The sequence below is a fragment of the Ambystoma mexicanum genome, chromosome 7q (genome assembly GCF_040938575.1).
Source record: "Ambystoma mexicanum isolate Mex_15411 chromosome 7q, UKY_AmexF1_1, whole genome shotgun sequence".
NCBI lineage: Eukaryota > Metazoa > Chordata > Amphibia > Caudata > Ambystomatidae > Ambystoma > Ambystoma mexicanum.
In genome coordinates, this window is record NC_090941.1 from 312242081 (window position 1) to 312265065 (window position 22985).

The following is a 22985-nucleotide window of genomic DNA, read 5'->3' on the forward strand; positions in this document are numbered from 1 at the left end:
ACAGCTCTTTGGTTTGAGTTTTTTTTATCCCATCAGCTATCTCTCTCTCTGTTACCAGCTTAAAATTAAACGGGGTGTGAAAGGTTTTCTTTATAGGAACATAGGCACTTGTTCCTGCTTCTTCTGTTAGATTCAGACTTTGTGTCTTGGAATTTAAATTTTGTTAAATGTGATGCAATTTATTGAGAATTGCTTGCTGAATAGCTGAGCACCAAGCTTCATTGTCCACGTGAACCTTTATACTTTTTGGACAAGAGTTCTCCAATTCTTTTAAGATTTTAAATAACTCTTGCCAGTCATGATCTGCAGCTATTATCCTTTTGGTGTACATGACTTTTTTGGCTCCAAGAATCTCTGCTTTATATGTTTTGGCAGCCCTATTATAGTCTGATTTGTCTTGAACTGATCCTGTATGTTTCCATGTTTTAAAGCATTTATTTTTATATACTTTAAGTTTGTGAAGTCCAGGGATATTCCAACTTTTACTCATATAAATCGGGGCAATTGTGTTTACCGCTTTCATGTGGGTTTCTTGCGCCTTAAGTCCTCATCTGCCTGGACTACTGCTCCAGTCTGTTTGTAGCACTCCCCTTTATCCTTTCACCCCCTGGACAAGGCCATTAGCTTTATATTAAACAACCTCTGCCTTCTGCCCGATCTACTCCTTCCTCCAGCCATTGACTCCTGGTAGGATTGCTATGTGTGTGCAATTGTCCCCTGCTCAAACATCTCCCTCTATTTCTCTAAATACATCCATTGCCTGGACCCACCCTACCAGTCTGATTCTCTCTCTCAATACTCCACCCCTCAGACTCTGAGACTTTTGTAGATCCTCAACCTTTGTGTTCCTCGCACTTCTTGTGCTAGCTCACATTTCCATTCTTTCTATCTACTTGCCACTCGCCATTGGAACTCTATACCACTAGACTTCAAATCCATCCCCAGAGTGGCTGGCTTCAAGATGGCCTTCAAAAAGCACCTCCTCTCTCTGTAAGGTGCATTATCTTTCTCTCTTAGGCATCACTGGCTCCTTCTTCACTTGCCCTCTCACCAATCTCACTAAGGCACAGTCTGTTGTTTAACATGTTCAAATAATTGTACAGAAATTGTTTAAATATTGTTTAAATTTGTACATACTTCCTTTTTGATCTCTACCCGATAAATAATGCCTTGTCTGTACTGCCTTCTCTCTCGGTACCAACCCTAAATTCAACATCTGGTTTCTGTTCATATTACTTCATCCTTGTACCATTGTAAGGGCATTGAGCCCATATGTCTTTTGTACAGCTTTTTTGCAAAAAAAAGTGTGCTAGTTGAGGTAGTGTTGCCCATGTCATGTGCATGCATGATGCCCATGTGTATGTGCCCGAAATGGGAATGTGTGACTGGGCATCACACATGCCTGGGTGCAACACATGCATTTGGATGTCTGGCATAATCAAATTGAGGCACTGCAGTTCCTGGGACTCTGAGGTAATTGGGCATTGTGCTGCTTGGGCCCTCTGAGTTGATGCTTGTGCATGGCATGTGTATGTGCTTGGTCCCATGGCATGCTCACATGTGCATGTGCAATTGATGCATGTGTGTATAGCATACGCAATTGATTGGTTGATTGGTCGTGACATTGGCATGTAGTTTTATGTGATTGGGTGGAGGATTGGTCAGGCAGGTGTCTTCATGGATGTGGATTGCATGTCCATGTGTGTCGGTGTGGAGGTTGATGGTTGCTCCCTTGACATATCATGCTCCTGTGAATGTTGATGATTGCACGCTGGCTTTGGTGCAGTACAATGATGTTGCTGTTCTGTGTTGCTTTTTCCACAGTGGAAGCAGCTGGAAGCAGTGCTGTGGAGCATGGATGCAGGGATGCCTCCACCAGGAAGAGGCGCAGGCCACCGCCACGCCCCCATGGCTGCTCATCTTCGGGGAGAGATGTGGCTGCAGCAGCGCCAGTGACATCGGGCATGGCTGCTGGGGGTACGTCCAAGAAGGTGAAGGTGGGAGTGGACTCCTAAGCAGTGGTGGGGCCAGGTGATTCCACACAGCAGCCATTCATAGCAGAAGATGCCATGGAGTCATCCAGGTTGATGGAGAGGGATGTAGAGGATGTGGCCATTGCAGCTCAGCCCATGGGGTCAGGTGGGGGTGTTGAGGTCGGAATGCTTATTGCATTCCTGTCCCAGGGGAATGAGGCTGTGGAGGCCACCATGGAGGTGCTTGCGCAAAATCTAGTCCCTGGGACATCAAATGCAGCAGTGTGCACCTTGCCCGCTGGTGTGTCCACCCAGGCCAACACCCCCTTGCCATCCGGTGTGTCCATCAAGGATTATGTGCTGGCCCTGCTGGCTGGGTTGATGAGGTGGAAATGTGTAATTTTGTGATCATGGTCGGGCTACTCGTAGTCTGCTTGCCCATCATCACAGTGAGCTATACCACCTCGTGTCCTGGCTTGCAGCATGCCTGTTCCGTGGTGCACTCCATGGACTGTTCACTGCTGTGGCCACCTCCTCGTCTTCCTCTGTACATCAGTCGTCCTCCAGGGTGCCTTCCGGCCAACATACCAGCCGGGCCTCCTGTGGCCCCATCCCAACAACAACGTCCCGTCTGGTGGAGTTCTCATCCCTGCCTCGAGGTGGGAGTCACAGGCACAGCAGCTGAGGTGGTCACCGTACCTTCACAGGCAATAGAGGGACTGCAGCAGGCACATATGAGCAGTGCAGATGCCGTACACCACTGGGGATCATCATCAGCTCAGAAGGCGTACCAATGTAGCAGGCACTGAGACAGCAGGTGGCAATGAGGAGGAGGCAATTGGTTGCAGGGCAGACCCCCCAAAGGATGCAGGTGGGAAGTGTGAGGCAGGAGGTACAAGTGGACATAAGGCACAGAATGTGTTCCGTGTTCCAGCAGTATGAAGGGCAGATCATGCCACAGGGGCAGCAGGCATGGGAAGCAAGAGTACTGATGGCCAGGGCTGGGATTGCACTGCATTGGGCAAGGAGGCAGGCTGCCATCCTGGAGGCTACTTGCAGGGAAGCGCGAGTGATAGAGACACAAATATGCTGGACGACCTGCAAGCCCTCCAGGCAACAACAGAGGCCCACCAAGGGGGGTGGGCGGCGTGGAGTTGAACCCAGCCCTGGTGGAAAGGCTGAGTGAGATCGGAGAGGAGGACTAGCCTGCTGCCTTTGTACATAGTTATTTAGGTGTAGATTTCCTTTTTTATTTGCTATTTTCCCTGGACTTTGCAGACTTTCCTTCTCAGTTTTTCATGTATATAGTTATTTAGGCATACGGTTTTTATTTAATTTATATTTTCCCCTGGACTGCTTTGACCTTCATTCCCCATTTTAAATGTACATATTTATATTCAATACATCTTTCAGTTGGACACATTCAATGCTTCATGCAGTTCATTTGCATGTCGGCAACTTTGATAGTTCACTTTTCAGCCAGTGGATCTCTTCATTGCAAGTCATGTGTCTTGTTTTTGCTTTGATGGTTACTACTGGAAGGATGCACATGTGCCTGATATGTGGGGGTGGAGGCGGGTCTATCAGACGACTGGGTCTGCACTGTATGTTTTCATTTGCATTTATCTGTGCAGCATCACTGTGTGTTTGGCATCAGTGTGGTTGGGGTCAGGGGAGTTGCTAGGTCTGGAAAAGACCAGGGGCTACGCTGATGTTGGTACTGTCGGGACTGGGGGCTAGCTAGTCTTTTGGTTGTAGCTCCTGAGATTCTATCCGGGGCTACAACCAAAAGATCAGGGGCTATAGCCCCCTTAGCCCCCCCCTAGCAACGCCCCTGGTTGGGGTGGAAGGAGGTGTACTCACTGTGGAATTATTCCATGATCACGTTAATGGGACATTTGTTTGTCATTGCTGTGTTAAACCCATGTCATACAGACATGCCCACCAGCATGTGCAGTCACACACTACCTTATTTCATGTGTTGCTCCACATCAAACACTGGAATGCAGCATTGAGCCATGTTTGCTCTTTCTGAGTGGCAGCACAATTCTCCGGTCTCTATGACGCATGCACTCTCTGACTGCCCTTCCATCACCCGTGCATGGCTCTGTCACATTATTGTTCCCTGACAGCTTTTTTGCCATCCCTTCCACCCATGACACTGATGCTCAGGCTGTGATGCACCTGGCCATTGTTTTTGGTAATTGCACATTTTTTGTATGTTTACTTCTGTCTTGCTCTGATGCCTTGGAAATGTGCCATGGCCAACATGCACATGCCACTTGGCATTGCATTCACTTGTCACATGTGTATGGGGTTGGCTGATTAAGATCTGGAAGGATGTGTCAGCAGATGCTCCAGTCGTCGATGGTTCTCCGGTGCTTCCTGTTGATCGTGTTTGCAGTGGACATGTTAGTGTTCCACTTCAGGGTGCTGGCAGACCACAGAGTTTCAGGTGAGCTGCAGACATGCATTGCACTGGTATTGTGGGTGATTGCCAGGGGGCTTTCTAGTGGAGGTCACAGGTCAGAGGGGCTGGAGGGTGATATCCAGACTGGAGGGGGGGTGATGGGTGGTGTCCAGACTGGAGTGGGCTGCCTGGGGGGTTGTCACAGGTGAGGGGGGCTGGTGGGTGGTGTCCAGACTGGAGGGGGCTGCCCCGGAGAGGGGCTGTTACATGTGAGGGTGCTGGTGGGTGGTGTCCACACTGGAGGGGGCCACCTGAGGGGGGTGTCACAGGTGAGTGGGGCTGTTGGGTGGTGTCCAGACTGCAGGGGGCTGGTGGGTGGTGTCAAGACTGGAGGGGACTGCCTGGGGGGGTCGCAGGTGAGGGGGGATGGCGGGTGGTGTCCAGACTGGAGGCAGCTACCTGGGGAGTTCACAGGTGAGGGGGCTGGTGGGTGGTGTTCAGACTGGAGGGTGCTACCTGCGGTGCTGTCACAGGTGAGGGGGGGCTGATGGGTGGTGTCAAGTCTGGAGGGGGCTGGTGGGTGGTGTTTGGGCTAGAGCAGTTGATGTGTAGTAGGGGGGAATTCAGCCAGAATGGATGGCGAGGGTGTAAGGGATAGACTCATGTTTTCGCAAGGTTGCCGTCTGGGCTTGCAAGGGAGGGCCCACATTTTCGCAGGGGTGCAACCTGAGTTTTTGAGTTGAGATGCGTGATTTTTCTGGGGTACAGTCTGGCCTTGGGAGGTAGGGCCCATGTTTTTGCAGGAGTGCAGCTTGGGCTTGCGAGGTGAGATGCACAATTTCGCTCGAGTGCAGTCTGGCCTTGAAAGGGAGAGCCTGCATTTTTGCAGGTGTGCCGCCTGGGCTTGTGGGGTGAGGCGCGAATTTCACTGGGGTACAGTCTGGCCTTGCGAGCGAGGGCCTGCGTTTTTGCAGGGGTGCAGCCTGGGCTTGCGAGGTGAGGCGCACGATTCTGCTGGGGTGCAGCCTGGGCTTGCAAGGATGGGCCCACGTTTTTGCAGAGGTGCACCCTGGGCTTGCGAGGTGAGGCCCATGTTTTCACAGGGGTGCAACCTGGCCTTGCGAGGGAGGGCACGTGTATTTGCAGGGGTGCAGCCTGGGCTTTCGAGGTGAGGCGCATGATTTAGCTGGGGTGCAGCCTGGGCTTGCCAAGGAGAGCGTGCCTTCTCACAAGGGTACTGGATGGTGAGTCAAGGGCAGGCGGGGAGGCATGCGCCTGGTTTGGCCTTTAGATTGCTTGTTACTGTGTGTTGTTTCCACGCAATCTATTCTTGAAAGCCTGGAAACTGGCGAATTCAGAACAGCAAACCATGTGTTCCTGGCTCTTACAAGGAAAAAAACAGAGGCTTCTTTGTACATCATTTTATTGTCATTTTCTGAAAAAACACATTTGCTCTCTTTATTTTCTCTCACCCCATGCAGCAAACTAGGATTCCTTGATGGCATTATGACCGCCTACATGTGGGAAGAAAATGAGCCAAATTTGGCCGAGATATCTCTTGTAACAAAAAAGTTACACAGGATTGAATGGGATCCTGCAGCACGCGCCTTTGCAGCACGTAGAGAGGGGGAGGGTTCATTTTGCAGAGGCGCAAAAGTATTCCTCCCCCGGAGATTCTATTTCAGAATAAAGTCTCAGGCAGAGACTTTATTCTGAAATTGAATCTCCGGGGGAGAGTTTATATGGGAGAGGGTTTATTTCGTGACACCGGCTGCATCTACAGTCGTACATCTCCTTTATAGCATGAGCCAGCCAAGGCTAATTTCCCACGCAGGATTTAAAACTAAAACACAAACTTCAATCAATTATTGGCATATTCTCAAAACTTCAGCGCAAACACCTGGTTACAAACCAAAGCACGAAACACATGTGTAATAATCAATAAGCACCTCTTAAAAAACCCTCACTGCAAAGCGAACTCAACAACAAAGGGCTGCATCTAAAAGCAAGACTAATTGTATGGCTGGGGCTAAGAGAAAACACTTAATTCAATACCTTAAAAACGCGTGCTTGAGATGCAGTACAGGAAAGGTAATACGTCACGATTCTAACTCTAGAAGTGGCTACTGGAGACGTGCAGTTTTCTGAAGCAAAAACGCACAGTCTGTTATTATTTGTAGGCATTTTAACGTTTTCTTACTTTGAAAAAAGATGCTCGCAAGTTGTTCTGTTGCCTTGCTCAGAGTTCTTAGTTTGTAATTAAAAAAAAAAAGAAAACACGTGTGAGGAATCACCATTTTTCTTGATTGTCCAATCTGCTACCGATATCAGACCGGTCTTTTTGGCTTTGAATACTGTGGATATTTCACAACGCTATACATACAAGTCAAGTGTTTTTTTTCATTTTATTTGTATTGCCAACACACGCCTTTTATCATATGCGAGCACACGCAATGTAAGTGCTCCTCACACACATACAACATACCTTTCCTTAGCAGGAGCAATCCAAGCTTACAGTTTGTCAAGACCAGGAACATCATGGACTGCAACAGTGAGATCCTCCTGCAGAGAGTAGTGGTACGGCCTGGGCTATAGCAATTCATGGATCCTTCACACAGAACAGGTCAGCAAGGACAGTGGCCACAGCACTGAATATTTTCCTCACATAAAATAGCTAATCGTGAGCTCTGGCATTGCACGTTTCTGCCGCAGAGAATAGATAACCAGGGCCAGAGCAGTGCAAAGTCCCCTCACATAGGTCAGGATGGTCTCTGTAGAGCAGGATTACCTCACGCAGATCAGTCTAGCAAGGGTCTCAGTAGTAAATACTTCTTGCACTTTATGCAGAAGTGCATGGAGAGCTCCCTTGTAAATATGGAAGAGGTCATCATAGGACTCAGGAATGCCAGCTTCCCTCACACAGAATAGCTCAGTTTGAACAGGGCATGTGCCAGCTTCCCTAATATGCAGGGTTGGATTGGCTCTATCGGTCGATCGGCCACTGGCCGATGGACCTTGAGGACTTGGGGCCTGTTTTCTGGGCTGGGTAGGTTTCAATCTTTGACTTTTTTGACTAAAGCAGGCCACGCGCAGTACGCACACTCTTCTGAATGATCCACACACCATGGCCTGAGACCACGTGGTGCTGCCCGGGCCCCCGCAGAAAAAGGACCTCTGGATTGGCGAGGCCACAGCCCCGCCCCGGCCCATAAAACAGAGTGCCTTGCAATTTGCAAAGTTGCAAGTTGCTTCCTTAGTTTCTATGGCTGCCAAGCCTTCTACCACACCAGTAGGCAGGACGGCGTCGGCAGGCTTATGAAGGATCAAAAATGTCTCATGTATGCTTTGCAGGCGGGAGGGGTTGGGCTGGCTTGTGATAGGCCTGGGCCCCGTGGCAGCATATCATCAAAGCAAGGTAACACTCATTGTTACCTGGTCCTTGCTTCTTTGATTTGCATGCATGCATTATGTGTGCATCATAAATTATGATGCATGCCCATGCAATTATGCCAAAAACAAAGTAGAGGGGCGGGAGACCGGGGGTGACAGACTCAGTGTGTGTTTGTTTGCAAATTGCAAAGAAAGACGTGTCGTGTGAGAACTCACACCGGCTGCTGGGGGAGCTTGGAGCCAGGCTGCCTGCAGGGGTGGGCTGGGCAAGCGGCGTGCATATTAAAGTTGCTTTCAACTTTGCAGGAAGCAAACAACAAATTTGTTGCACGCTACTTTGCAACGTTGAAAGCAACTAATAATGTCAATGAAAATGCGGTGAGACGCTGTACTGCCACCAGCCCTCACTGCCCGCCCCTACTGGATATATGTAGTTTGGTCCCAGCCCACCCGGCACCCTCAATCTGACCATGCTGAGTGACTGCCTGGGCTGAGCTGAAGCCTGCCTGACACACAGACAGCAGCAGGTCTTGCTCTTGGAGACAAGAGGACTGCAACTTGCCCTCAACCACCCACGGCACACACAGACAGGCGGACCAGTCTACCAGGTCCGGATCACCACTGCTAGGGCCCAGGAGCCGAGGACCAGTCATCATCGCCGGGCGAGTCAAGGTCAAGGAGGTCGCCGGGTCGACTCGCTGCTGTCAAGAGGAGGCCAGGCTGGAGGCCTCTGTCCACAGGGACAGGAGTCTGTCACAGCCGTCCACCATCGGGACCTGGCCGACAGCACAGCAGGCAAAGCAGCAGTGCAGCAGCAGCCAGAGGACCGCCGTCCCCAGCCATCCCAGGACAGAGGAGAGTGTGGCACTCAGCTCAGGCAGCCCACCAGCCACCGAGGCCAGTCGGCCGGCAAAGAGGTGATGGACCTGCCAGCGCCGACCCCACAGCCCAGCAGCGAACACACCACCTCCCCACAGGCACGCACCACAGGCTGCCTGCCTGCTGATGCTCTCAGCAGAGAGAGACAACGCAGACAGCCCTACTGAGAGGCGGTAAGATCATCATACTACTAGTACAACACATTATAGACCATTCTTGCTTATATGATAACTTTTCTGCCAGAGGGTGCTGCTGCCCGTCCCCCGCCCCCCGTTCCCAGTGACTAAGTTGTGGATGTGTGCTGCTCTTGATTTACACATGAGTTGCCATCATGCCATGCATGCATATTAAACAGCAAAGAAGCAAGCACGCTCCAAATGTTATTTAAGCATTTATGATATTGTTACCAGTCCATGGAATGCAGCCAGGGTTATTTTCAGCACTGGCATAGTGGTTTTAGGTAAAGATTTTGCCGCACTTGGAAAGTGCCTGTGTGTGAACTCATTTCCAGAAAATGTTTTGGGTCATTGGCTGTCACGCTGTCCCATAAACGGCCGAAGCTGACAGAACCGCTGCGGTCACATTAATTCATGTTTGTTGTTTGACGGGGTGGATGTGCACCACGCAGGCACAAAGGCAGCCTGTGTGTTGCTGTTGGGTGGAGGGAGGGGGCCGTCTATGCTCTAGTCCGAGTGCAACATTACGCGACACTCTTGGATTTTCCTTACTGGGGGTTGTTGTGTTTGAAGCCTAAGGTGCCCTTCATTGTTATTTTTTACAACACCCTGGCAGCTCTGCCTTCTCCGGTGTTCGTTCACTCGTCGGGGTGGTCGGTCAGTGCGTTAGTGTGTGTCACCCATAAAAAGCGTGATTTATTACAAAAACTCCTGAGTCCTCACCCTTTCTCCTCCCTGTTGCTTATACAGACGAGCTCCAGTTTCCTGGTCTTTAGATCCACTTAACACTAACACGAGCCACACAGAGGTGTTGCTGAATGCATCATTGAGGGCACACATGTGTTCAACAGATGAGATCTTCTTGTATGTGGTTTGTGAACTATAAATAGTAAACACGATCCAGTATAAATCTACCCAAGCAAGAAGAAACATACCTTGGAAAAACAGCTCACATTTTTGCAAAAAACATGCTTTTTACATAATATTTTAAATTAGCGAATGTAACAATAACTGATGACATGCAGTATATACCGTAGGGACTACACGAGAGCCTGCTGCAGTCTTACGGATTGCTGCCCAACTGCCACTGCTAAAATGTGCCGATTTTTCAGAAAACATGCCATGTTTAGCTATTAGCTAACCAAAAAAAGTTCCATCCAAGTGTGGGGGATGGGAATGGAAGTAGCACATCGTACTACTTAGAATAATGCACAGTCAGATTTTTAATGCAGTATTACCGCAAACCATATTCCCCGGAATAGCGCATGAGGGGAATACCTGATTCTTGGTAATCAAGCAGTCAGTAACAAGAAAGCACTGCCTCTTTAGCTGTAGTCCCGTGAAGCCAGGATGCCTGAGTTCATACAGCAGTTTACATGTCAGTGTGATTGAACCTATGCAAAACTCCTTGCTTCCATTGCCCCATTACAGAAAGAATGAAAAAAAGGTGCAACGGATGCACCTTCTTCAAATGCTGCCTGGCTCTTGGAAATGTGGAAATCCTTGTGCCTAAAAGCTTGTGTTCAGTATAGAAATATTTGACCATAGCACATAAAGTGGCCATTGACTTCATTGTGCCACAATGAATGCTTTGTTGTAATGTGTATATCTTTCACATCTCACTGGCATGCTGTCAGGATGTTTGTTTGCATGTATGAGGTAACAATTGCTCAGAGTATGGAATGTCCTGTGAGTGTGCTGCTTTCCCTATTTTGCCAACCTCTGATCTGAAGCCTGAAAAGTAGATGCACGCTGACTTGAAATACGGCCAAAGTTCCACAGACTTGCAGATGAACTTAACTGGTCTGCTGTTAAATATCAGTTACCAGTTTAATGGTATCCACTACATAATAATTGCTCATTTTACTACTGCTGATATGATAGCTCAGTGGGTTGAGTGCTTGCTGCTGCCATGTGTGTGTGATCTGCAGGTTCGAATCCCAGCAAGGCCATCTCAGCCTTTCATTCTTCTGAGATCAATAAATGAGTACCAACACAGGTTGGGTGATATTGTATGCATATTTGTTCTATAAAAAAGAGCTTAAGAGTAAGTTCTCTACAACAACAAATTATCATTTGGCCTTGGACATCTGCTTTCATTGACGATGGTTTGAGGGCCACTTTTTTTGAGAAGAGGGGTGGGTGTCTCGGCCTGTTTCTTGTCCAAGTCCGACCCTGCTAATATGCACACAACAACCATGACTTGGGTTCCAGTACTGAAACTGTCCATTTCCTCGAAGAACAAGTGCAATATGGGGCAGAACCGTGAAAGATCAACAGGAATGGCAAAAGACATAGGGCCTCATTACACGGATGGCGGAGAACCATGGCGCTATTAGCACCATGGTTCATGCCGGTAAATTACTGGCACGGCCTTGGCGGAAAGGGGAATTACCGCCCCATTCCAAGGTTGGCGGGGCGGTAATTCCCCCTTCCGCCATTGCCCTTCCCCATTCCCATTTTTGCCCCATAGGGCTCAATGAGAATGGGGAAGGCGCTAATTACGGTACCACAAATTGCGGTACCGTAATTAATTCCTTGGGTCCCTTTGCGGGTTGCTTTTTAACGCCTGCAAAAAGCAGGCGTTAAATCCCCCAACCCGCAAAGGGACCTCGTAGTAAGGTGGTAAGGATTTACCGGTACCGGTATTTTACCGGTACCGGTAAATCCTTACCGCCATCCGTGTAATGAGGCCCATAGACCTGCAAGCCTCCCTCAAGCACAAAAGCAGTAGGATTTGGTCACTGGATTGAACAATTCCTACACACAGAATAGGTCATCTTGACCTGCAGCAGTGCCATCTCACCCCACATAGAACAGGTCACTTTAAGCCGCCACAGTGCAAGTATACCCCACATAGAACCGGTAATTATGGGCTGGAGTAAAGCAAGCTTCCCCACATACACAAAGTCTGCATGGGTTCACAGCAGTGCAAGATTCCTGCAAAAACATCCAGTATAATGTGGGCCACAGCTGACAAAACTCCCCTTGCAATTTAAAAGATCATAAAGGGTTGCAGAAGTGTAACCTTTCTGCACATACAGATGAGTATGGGCCTCGTCAGAGCAAGCTTCCCTCGCACAGAACAAGTTATCATGGGCCTTAGCAGTGGAAGCTTCCTTCGTGTAGAACAGTTCATCATGTGCTACAGTGTTACAAGGCAAAAGTCCCGCACAGAAGTCTACACACTGTTATCAGTGAAGATCCCCTCACATCGAATAGTTTAGGCTTGGACCAGTACGTGAAGCTTCCCATAAATAGATTACGTACATTGAAAGAACACCATCTTTGAGGACAGAGTAGCCTGAACTTTTTTGTTCATTTTTATTATAAAATGATGTGAGTAAATCTGTCCCTGAAAATGAGATCTCCAAATTAGACCCCACTTTAATAATGCTCCATTCTGAAAAGTATAACACAAACATGCCTCTCTGCCAGGGCCATCTACTGACAACTCTCAGCATCAGCCTTTTAGTTTGGCAACATGGCAGTTTCAGAGTGGCATGTGCATTCTTGCAAACAGCCCGAGTAGGCAGGGTCTGCCTTTAACCAATACAGGCCTGATCCAATATTTGATATTTGTGTACTGCCAGAGCCTGGTGGCAGTTGAACATCTAAACCTAAGCCTTGTATATTTTTGCCATGGTGGCAGTTATAATGCTCATAAACTATTGGTGTGTGTTTATTATCAGCTTGGCTGCTAGTGCTCATTCTACTGACAGGGCCCATGTGCAAGCAGCTGTCTGGGGCCAAGGTTACCCCAAAACAGACCATTGGACCAAGTCCAGAAAAACTAATTTTGTTCTCTGGGAAGGCTTTAAGCCCCTTCATTTGAAGACAGAAAATCGCCACAGGGGGTTCACTTGGAACACGTGTGTCCAAACTGTGTTAATTGCTGGAGTCCCTTTGATGCAGAGTAGACAAAAAAGGGTGCAGTTATAGTATCTTAGGAGGGAAATGACGAGTAAGAGAGGGGTGTTACCATATTTCCTGTGTCTCTTCCTGTGGATAATGCACTCTGAGTTTGAAAAAACAGTATTCTGACCATATCAGCAGGATTGCACCCCTTACAAAAGTCAAGAATTGGGACATTCCACTGGGGTAGGTTGCCTATTTAAAGAGGTGAGAGCACTCCCTCTGTTAAATTATCATTGGACAACAGAAGAAGAAGGATGTTACCCAGAACTTTATTGGGGGTAAGGTCTCCCACAAAGAGCTGTTCTCAACAGATGAATGTACATACTTCAGAGAAAGGAGTTACTCCTTTCCCTCAACTATTGAAGAGTTCTCTTGGGGTAATACATTGGATGGACAAGGCCAACTGAAATCTGAGACCACTGGTATCAAGGAACCTGCTCACTGGAGTTGACAGCACTTGCAAGTTCTCCCGGGAAACCTTCCTGGCTGGGAAGTGCACACAACTGTTCCACTTTTCTCCTGGAGACTCTGGACAGGGTCCCCCAGCAATTAGAATTCAGGAACCCATTCTGCACATCGTTTGCCCACTTTGTTCCGTTTTATAGACGGATTGACCACTTTGAGATGCACTCATGACCTGCGTTTTACACTCACCACTTTTTTGATTCATCTTAGAGCCTTCAAGCCGCTGAGTGAACCCATGACTTGCCTGCAATGCAGCCGTTTTTGAGTCAATCAACTTTGAAGAAGCACTTCAAATTGTTGGATTTTTTGAGCTAACTCAGCTGATTCGAGTCCCTGTTCATTACTTGATTCAAGATGATTGCCTGCATAGGATCACACTGCATCTCCGGACTATCTTGAGCCAACTTGACTGCTTCGATGCCCATGATGCATTAGGTAAATGGATCCAAAAGATTTTAATGCCAACCCGACCTATTGTTAAGCACCTAGAAGCCTTGTTCAATGCTGTCGAGCCCAAAGAAAAAGTCTAAAAGCTATTTGAAGTGGCTCTGCGCTTAAACAGGCTTTAGTGACAATTAAGAGCCTATTAAGACCGCCACTCGCTACTTTTTACAAAGACATTGTTATGTTTAAGAGGTTGGGGAGTCAAAATATACACAGGTGGAGCCGCTCGTGGGTTTCATAAATCTTTACTGGGTTCAGTCTCATGGCAAGTACATTAGGGCAGAAAGGTAAGTAACATAGGCAAGGGGAAACATCCACAGGCCCCCTCTTCCATTCAGTGCCAGGTCCCAAATGATTTTCTTAGAACCCTCATGCGCAGTGGAACACTCATGCAAGGTCCTGTCCAAACATTCCACAACACACTCAGTACAGCACCAACACATACTCACAGAATGGACAGGGGCAGAACAAAACCTAACACATCTTCCCCCTATATAACCATATAACAACAGGATAAAACACAGGGAGAAGATGCAACATTGCTCTGAACACAAAAAAAAATTGATACTGACCACAGAGGTCAGGTCCGACAAATCCTCTTCAATACAACTCTGACTAACCAAGCTACAGCTCAGAGCAAAATTTGCTATCCTCACTTTACCTTACTCTAGCTCAAAACAGCTAAGCACCAACCATAGACAAACACCAACTCTGCAGCGGGCCCCACCACAGACGTCAAATAACAGGGAACCAGCCCTCATTCACCAGGCAACCATAACCACCATGTTACATGCAAAACAATCTAATCATCCGACTTCCAACTACAAGGTGTGGACACACATCTTCAAAACCTAGCACACGCGCCAGGAGTACATTTGTTCCGCAAACAAATAAGCTGACGGGACTATCCCCATCAACAGTTTTCCACATTTTAACAAGATGACTGACCCTTGTCCAGTACACGCAACCCATAACCAACTCCACTCACACCTCCACACAGCCTCGAATTCAGCATTAAATATGGTGAACATTAACACAAAATATGCGCCCGGAATAGAACCATAATTCAAGCCTGCAGAGAGATACTGTGCGTACATGTGGCAAAGATATTAATAGGTTAAACAAACATTTCATCTGTGTGTACCTGTGGAAAAAATAGTTTGTTAACATACCATGCATGACAAGTATTTCATTTACATTTCCTTTTCATGGGTCAATTCGACACATAACACATTACTATTGATTTGTTACACAACATTGCGCCTAGCACAAACCCATAATGGCATGCACACATCTCATATGCATCTCCAATGCACATCCTATGCCAGACCAAAGGCATAAATTGTACACTTCAAATGTACTACTAACGCCCAATCAGTGACGTCATGTGCACATCATGCACCAAACCAAAAGCATCTACACTGCAACTTGTGTAGCTACTTATGATAAAACAATGGCATCACCAAAGCAAACTGTGGCACAACTATGCCGAACAAATGGCACTTCTAGTGCACTAATACACAACATCTGCCAAACCAATAGCATCTAATATGCCAACAATGGCACAATCCATGCCTAACCAATGGCATCTAATATGCCAGACCACTGGCACCTGATGTGCCAAAGCATGTCACAGAACTCCCAAACCAGACTCACTCTGTAACATCATCATGCTAACTTCTAATTGGTACATCACTCTGCCCTTCCCATAACATATCAGTAGAACGAATCAGACCTAAAAGTGGAAATAATGCAAAATAAAAATAAACGCCTCCCAAATCCAAGCATTAAAGTCCTCAGAGCCCCACTGATAAGTTCATGGAAAAAAAAGAATGCAAAGTTAACACATATGATAATTCAATCTGGAATGCAGTACATTAGTTTACCAAAGTTTCCCAAAACAACATCTCCACCAGCAGTGGCAAATACTCAATCAATTAATGGATTGACCATAAGATTTGTTAAAATCACTGCGACCCCCATAAATAACTTTCAGTACTTAAGTTCAAAATGCAGTTCCTCCAACAGTTTGTGCACCTCACTGCATGTCCGGGTTCGCCACTAAACTTCCATTTTAGACGTTGTCTTTGCCGACACTTCCCCACGACTCTGCAACGTGTCTGAGTTGATCCCAGCACTGACACGAGTGTTAGAAAAAATGACATTTCTTTTCTTTTTCTCGTCGGCAAAATCCACAGAAGAAAAAAATTCAAGACAACGTCCTGCGCCTTAAACCTCACAGCCTGGAGACTCACGTAGACAGAGTTCCATATCAGATTGCAGTACATAAATCCTTTATACAGCACTGGCTGCCAGAACGTTCAATGTTCAATGTTGTATTTCCGTATAAACACGGAAGCAGAGCACGTATCCCATGTTGGAAGGTCCTTTTCTCTGACCCTCATGAATCTCTTCGTAATGCAGTCACCGCGCTGTCAGGTCCTCGAATGCCGGTACGAACAATCTATGCCTGGCAACAATCACTGATAACCCCAGCATGAATGTGACGTCACCATTAGGATTGGAAGTGCGGCCACGGACAGATGGCTCCGCTCCAACCATCACCCTCTCGCTGCCAGACAGGGGAAGCTAGCAAGGACCATCTCAGCGCTGCATGGGCACTGCTGATAATGCCGTCGCCGGGACCGCACACTCCACGGCCAAACAACAAAGCAGCCACTAATGAGGAGGTACGTGCCAGTGCATTGGCATCTTGTTCCCTGTACAGAGAGCACCGGCCGCCCTGCTTTATTTCTCTAGTAGAGCGCTGGGACCACCACCAGCCAAACATTGCTGGCATTTGGCACACTTGCAAGCTCCCGTACGGCCATTCATTCAGGGTAAGAGACCATTCCCCAGGCCAGATCTCACACGCAGTAAGTAGCGCTTCCTCTGAGGGTAATTCCCGCACCATAACGGTGTCTAACAGGGTTAATACTACGGCCATATGGGTCCGTTACAGTTCACCGCCCCTTAAGGTGCAAACGCCAGCCCCCATGAAATTAATACTTGGCGCAGTCTATTGCCGGCTCTGGCAAACGGGGCCCGCTTACCTTATGGCCAAGGGACAGCTTGGGGTGGCCGGTGGATGTCTCCTGCTCCTTTGGTGTTCTGCCTCCGTTTCTTGCTGCATGTGCCCTCTGTCACTGGACTCCTTCTCCTGAAGTGCAGATTTCCAACCTTATACTGCTCACTCTCACCATTAGACGGTCTCTGGTACATCCCCGTCGCCAGTGTTATGTTTAAGAGGTTGGGGAGTCAAAATATACACAGGTGGAGCCGCTCGTGGGTTTCATAAGTCTTTACTGGGTTCAGTCTCATGGCAAGTACATAAGGGCAGAAAGGTAAGTAACATAGGCAGGGGGAGACATCCCTCGCCCCCTCTTCCATTCAGTGCCAGGTGATTTTCTTAGAACCCTCATGCGCAGTGGAACACTCATGCAAGGTCCTGTCCAAACATTTCACAACACACTCAGTACAGCACCAACACATACTCACAGAATGGACAGGGGCAGATCAAAACCTAACAGACATCTTCAGTAAACTTCACTTGACTGCTGAAAGTATTGCCACCATATCCCTTTCTTCAGACTCAGAGTGATCCCTTTACTCACTTCTGATCCCAGTTCTCATGGCGAGCAGTAGTCATGTTGTCACGCGTACCACATACACGTCAGCAATGACTCACCTCTCATGTAGAACAGGTACAGGATGGGCCTCTGAAGTACAGGCTACCCTCCCATAGAACAGGCACAGCACCTTTCCAAGCTCCCTTTACACAGAGCAGGTACAGCATGGGCTTCCTCTGTGCAAGTATCCTTCACCCAAAAGATGTCAGTAGTACAAGCTCCTCTTGCATACAATCAGGCACCCTCTGTGATTGTTGAGCCAATAAGTGGAGGCACGTGGAGGATGGCACATACTGTGTGAGAGAGATGCTCATGAGTATATACAATCCAAGGGAAGCTTTGCTAAACTAATCAGATCAGCTGCTGTTACCTTACCTTAGCCTGTCTTTGTCATGCTGATGAAAGAAGCCAGGAACACAAAATGTTTAGCGCAGAGCAAAGTGACTTTGCATTACAAAAGTACTCTGCACTGGGATAAATGGGCCTAATTTACAAAAGAAAACACACTAATTTACAAACAAAGCATTCATTCCGTGCTATTTAGAGTACACTTAGTGTTTTTTTTTTGTAAAGTAGGACCATTTAGGGCAGTGCAAAGAGGACTTTTGCAGTGCAAAGTCACTTTGCTCTGCGCTAAATGTTTTGTAAATTAGGCCCAAAATGTTCTTATTCTTCTTCTGTATTTGTCTACATCATTAATATGTCATCTTTGCGCCTTACCCATTCCAATATGGCTTTTTGGTTAGATGGTTGAATATACGTTTCTTCTAGGTATCCCATTAGTAGACTGCCATGGACAGTGAAGAATTTGATCCCAAAGCCACTCCTTTTTTTTCTTTTATATTTTGTTGTACAACCTAAACATATCGTTGTATATAATTAGTTTGATAAGATCTAACAACATTTGCTTTTTCAAATAAAAACTAGCCGTTTTTTTTGTTATACTGGTGGGCTACTGCTTCAAGTGCTGTGGTATGTTCTATGGAAGTGTATAGATACAATGTCCAAAGAAACTAGCCGATAATTTTCTTCCCATTGTATATTTTCAAGTTGTTATAAAATGTGTGTACTATCTTTTACATAAAACTCCAATTGTAAGACCATAGGATTTCAAAATGTTTTAACACATTCTGATATTGGTTTCCGAGATAGGAGCCAATTCCAATAGTTATTGTTCTTCCTGAAGGCACTTGCTCATATTTTGTGTTTATTTATTGCCAGAAATAGTATAAGGGCTTGTGTAAGATGGTTGACCAGTAATAGATGGTAATTTGTTTATTCTTGTATTCATTAGTCCTCTCTAAAACCAATGTTTAATTCGATTTGAAGATGTTTCTTTTAGTTTATTCCACAGACTATCACTGGTGATCTCATATTCATGTCTGTTCTGAAGGTGCGCCATCCTATTTTGATATAATCTCCCTTAGTAAGCACCACGATATTACCTCCTTTGTCTGAGGGTTTGAAAACTAGGTCTGTTTCCTGGTTGTTACGCCTCTTATCATGGAACACTCGTGGATTCAAACACTTGTTCAACAACTTGGAGATCTCCCTAGATCAAGTTTTTACAATCTGCCTGCAGGAGACGTGGCTATGGGCCTCCCCTTGGAGAGATGGTTTCACCATGTCAGTAAACCTCGTGGTCAAAAATGCTCAAGGAAGACCAAGCACTGGGCTACTAATAATGACTCGCATCACTCAAAATTGGTCATCTCCGATTTGCTCAAATCCTAAGGGCTTGTGTAGGATGGTTGACCAGTAATAGTTGGTAATTTGTTTATTCTTTTATTCATTAGTCCTCTCTAAAACCAATATTTAATTTGATTTGAAGATGTTTCTTTTAGTTTATTCCACAGACTATCACTGATGATCTCATATTCATGTCTGTTCTGAAGGTGCGCCATCACTATTTTGATATAATCTTCCTTATTAAGCATCACGATATTACCCCTTTGTCTGAGGGTTTGAAAAGTAGGTCTGTTTCCTGGTTGTTACGCCTCTTATCATGGAACACTCGTGGATTCAAACACTTGTTCAACAACTTGGAGATCTCCCTAGATCAAGTTTTTGCAATCTGCCTGTAGGAGATGTGACTATGGGACTCCCCTTGGAGAGATGGTTTCACTATGTCAGTAAACCCAGTGGTCAAAAATGCTCAAGGAAGACCAAGCACTGGGCTACTAATAATGACTCGCATCACTCAAAATTGGTCATCTCCGATTTGCTCAAATCCTAACCCTTTTGTCCAAGGAATCATCATGGACACTCTGAATTCCAATCTAGCGATGTAAAAACATCTTCTTATTGTAAACAGCTATTGGAACCCTGCGAAAATTAGTGCAAAGGTTTTCATTACTGTATGTAATTTAATAGATGATGCAATGCTGTTATATGACAACTTAACAATTATTTGTTGTGTGGACTTCAACTGTTCTTGGTTCCAATTTCATCAGTCAACCAACTGTTACAAGCAACGTCCATTAAAGGATGTGGTGGCCAGAGGGCAAATGTGGGCTGATGCAATGGAATCACGTGACTGCGTTATGTTAAATGGTTCTGTCAGTGGCGACATCCTGCCCAGCCAACCTGGCACCGCGAGCCCCAGCACAGCATCATCAATTATTTTTGGGTCTCAAGGAACTTTGAGTTGAAGCTTTTAAGCCTTCAAATCCAACACATGACCATAAGCTCCTGAAACTTAGCTGTCTAATAAAAACTTCAAGTTCTGGTCCAGTATACAATCTTCCAGTTGAATCTAATAGTGGGGTCTATCGTCTTTGCATAAATGCCCCGCAGATCAGCTGCATGAATGACAGATTTACCGGTTTATTGCATGGCCTTGATTACCCTTCACTATTGATTGACTATCAGATTGTCACCAAGGCTCAAGGTCAAAAGCACACCCAACATAACCATGCGTTCAGTCTAATCATGCACGAGAAAAAAAAAGCTTTGCATCAAGAATTACGCCTCATAAAAAAGAATTCACCAAAGAGCATGGTATTAGATGCTGTGAGAGTTAGAAGAGCCATCTTTAGGAATTGGGTAACCTCACACAAAGCTATCATCGAACAAGATTGTGCTGAGTTGATGATGAAGCTTATAATCACCAAGAACACTCGGGAAATTTGGCAGATATTAAACATGGGCTCAATTGACCATTCAAGTACACCTCAAAACACCATCTCAGGTGATAGATGGTCCAGACACTACTCTGATGTTTTTTCTAGTTCAACTAACCCTTTTGAGTGTTACCCAGTTGCATGTCATTGTTCTTGGGCTGTTGACACCCCGCTCGATGAAATTGAACTAGCAATCAAGAGTCTAAAGAACTCTCGTGCCGCTGGCCCTGACCTGATTAGCAATGTGATGCTCAAAGAGAATCTAACAGTCTGGGCCATCTTCATTGAACAATTATTTGCCAGTATTGCCTTGCAAAAATGTCTACCTGTGTCATGGTTAACAGCCATTATAGTTCCCATCCACAAGAAAGGCAGCTGGGATTGCCTGGATTGCCTTGCTCTCCTAGATACAATCGGGAAGATCTTTGGCTCTCAGCTGTGCTTGAAGCTTGTTCAATGGGCGCTTTAGCTGGTATTCCTGACGTACGGCAAACTGGCTTCACAAAAGGTGTGGGTGTCGATGTCAACCTTTTGATTCTCACAATCCTGAAATTTGAAGCTCAGAAAGCCAGGCATAACATTTACCTAGTATTAATTGACATGAAGCAGGCTTCCGCTCTGGAAGAAATTAAGAAAATGGAATTGTCCATCAGAAATCCTTGACCCAATAATGGCTCTACATTTGAATACCTCAATCAGGGTACGCCTAAAGAGAAGTGGTGAACTGTCCGATTGTATTGTAACGGCAAGGGGCGTAAAGCAGGGGTGCCCCCTTGCCGTGGATTTGTTCAAATTATTCTTGGTGGATTTACCGGATCAGCTTGGTCATGTCCACTGTTTTCCTCAAAAGATCAACCAAGTTCCAGTAAGTTGTATTGCCTATGCGGACGATCTAGTGCTAATTGATAGAACTCAAATTGGTCTCCAATGGTTGCTCAGTTCTTTATATGAGTACCTATCGATCAATGAGCTCACTATTAACACAGAATAAACAAAAATTGTGGCATTTTGCACTGTTTCAGGTAAAAAGGCTAAGGCGTTTAGGTTGGCTGTAGGTGGCCAGTTCCTAGATACTGTAGACTCTATGAGATACTTGGGTGTGCAGTTCAACAACTCCATCTGTGAACACCAATGGGTGAAAGATCTAAAACTAAAAACCATGAGTCTTGCCTTCCAAGCAGCAAAAATAAACAAAAGCTATGGTAAATTTTCTTTATCCCCGGTTCTGACGTTCTACTTGCAAAAGGTAATTCCTATATTAACTTTTGGAACTGAGGTCAGCTGGAACATCAGCGAGCATATTTGGAACTCTTTAGAAGGGCATTTTTTGCGCTATGTTCTCCATCTACCACAATGTGTTTCAATGATATCTCTACGAGACGAACTGTCACTGAACTCCTTGTATGGCCAGGTGATCTGGAAATCAATCACATTAATGCGAAAAATGTCTGTTGAAAATCCAATGCCCGCCTATCGAATATTCAACAAAACCTATTCTAACAATAATGTTACCTTATTAGACATGTGGCATCTCAGAGTACAAGCCTGGGTCAATGCCACGGGAATCTCTGAGTTCGATCTTCTCACTAGAACACAACACGCAAAAAAGAAATTTGAATCTTGGGCTTGGATCATCAACATCGACACATGCGAAAAACTATCTTCAACAAGCTGGCTAGGCATTGGTCAAAAAAAGTTAAATATCCAGGCGCATTATTTATGCATTCTCCATCTCGCTATTACCGTGAGCAATTCCTCAGGTTTCGACTGAACATTTTGAAATCTAAGTAAATTCTTCGGCAAAGAAAAGATAAACTGGCTAAAGACAATCTATGCTGCTTCTGCTCCTTGGCAGTCGAATCGCTGAAACAATTCATCATTGAGTGTGAGAAAACTAGTGCCTTGCGTTCTGTACACCTGTGTCAATTTGCTCCATTAGATAATGACATACTCACTTGGTGGTTTAAGATTTCATCCGGTGCAAATTTTAAACATGTTGGAACAATTGTGAACTATCTAGATGCACTACTGAAATGCCCGCTTTGAGTTTGAGCAGTAATCTCAAGCCTCTATTCTGTGTTTTGGAGGAAATGAACTGGGATAGAATTGACTTTTCGCATGTTATGTACAAACTGGCTGATCTTTGCTTTTGTTCACTTATTTTTTCTTTCTGACGTGAAGAGCTATCGGTTTTGTAAGAGTCTTTTGAGTTATGTTTGTGAAATTGAGACAAAAGTTTTTACGTATGTTAAAACTGTAAATTTTTCAATAAAACAAAAAAAAAAAAAACCAGTTACGCCTCTTCTGTTTTCGTTTTCTGTATCAAGCCTTGGAAATGAATGACAAGACTTACAGATAGGGTTGAAACTCATATATAGAACAAAGCAAGTACATTAATAGTAGTGAATCAGATTAAGGCAGGCTTCCGATCTATGCCTTTATCTAGATAGGCAGCACATCAGCGCCACCTAGGAAAAGAGAATCAACCAAGGAAGAGATAGGTAGATTTTGTGTTAAGGAGATTTAGCGAGCTGTAGGCCGTCATTTGTATAAAGGTAATGAATGGAATCTTGACAAAT